The sequence below is a fragment of the Triticum aestivum genome, chromosome 4B (assembly GCF_018294505.1).
Source record: "Triticum aestivum cultivar Chinese Spring chromosome 4B, IWGSC CS RefSeq v2.1, whole genome shotgun sequence".
Lineage (NCBI taxonomy): Eukaryota > Viridiplantae > Streptophyta > Magnoliopsida > Poales > Poaceae > Triticum > Triticum aestivum.
Window position 1 is genome coordinate 473,073,885 of NC_057804.1, and position 1,202 is coordinate 473,075,086.

A 1,202-nucleotide genomic window follows, 5' to 3' on the forward strand; every position below is an offset into this window, starting at 1 on the left:
TCGTGTGTATGGTATCTTGCATTGCTATGTCATTTGCTTAGTTTAGACATGCTTTGTGTGAATGCCACCTGTTTAGTGTCTAATTACCATATATTTGAATTATGCAATGCCATCTTGTTGCAAGACATTATATATCTGAATTATGCAATGTTATCTTGTTGCAAGGCATTATATATGTGAATTATGCAATGCCATGCTGTTTAGGCAAGCGTCATACATGTGAATTATATCATGCCATCCTTTTTTTGTATCTCTCATTGCTTTTGTCGACAATGTTTGTATATTCAACTGCTCTTCTTGTGCATCAGCCATTTGAATTGGTGATGGAGAAATCTGGAGTGAAAACAAGGTCTTCAGAGCAGACAATGCTACCTCCTGAAGCAGATATCTTGCTGGTTACAGATAGCTCTTCAGAGGAGGATTCAGAGGCAGATGACCAGTCCTATTATCCCCCTGAGGTGTATGCTCAAACTTGGCAGGGTTATATTACTCATATCATGCATATGTTGTATTGCAATGCATAGTTTTTACATCATATACACAGTATTGAATGCCATCTCCTTAGTTGACACATCATATATGTGATTGCCCTCTGCTCACCTCCTTAGTATATAAATCATATATTTGAATTATGTCATGCCATGATGTTTACATAGACAGCATGTATCTGAATTATGGCATGCCAACCCATTTTCTAAAGACATAATATAGTTATATCATCTCATCCTGTTTACATAGTCATCATATTTTAAATTATGTCATTCTATCCGTTTATTATATCATGCCATCATGTTTCCATCGACGACATGTTTGTGATTTATGGCATGCCAACCACTTTAATAGACACATCGTATAGTTATATCATGTCATCCTGTTTACATAGTCATCATATTTCGAAGTATGTCATTCTATCCCGTTTAGTTATCCATCATACATGTGAAATTGTGTCATGCTATCCTGTTTAATTAGCCATCATATATGTGAAATTATGTTCTGCTATTCTGTTTGGATAGACAACATAAATGTGAATTATTTCATGCCCTGTTTTCTTCCCTACTATCCATTGCACCTGTCTATCTTTGTCTGTACATTCAATTACTTTTCTTGTTTATCAGCCATTTCAATTGGAGGGGGTGATGGTAGTATTTGTGGGAGTAAAAACACGTTCTTCAGAAATAATCGTGCTACCTATCGATGCAGAT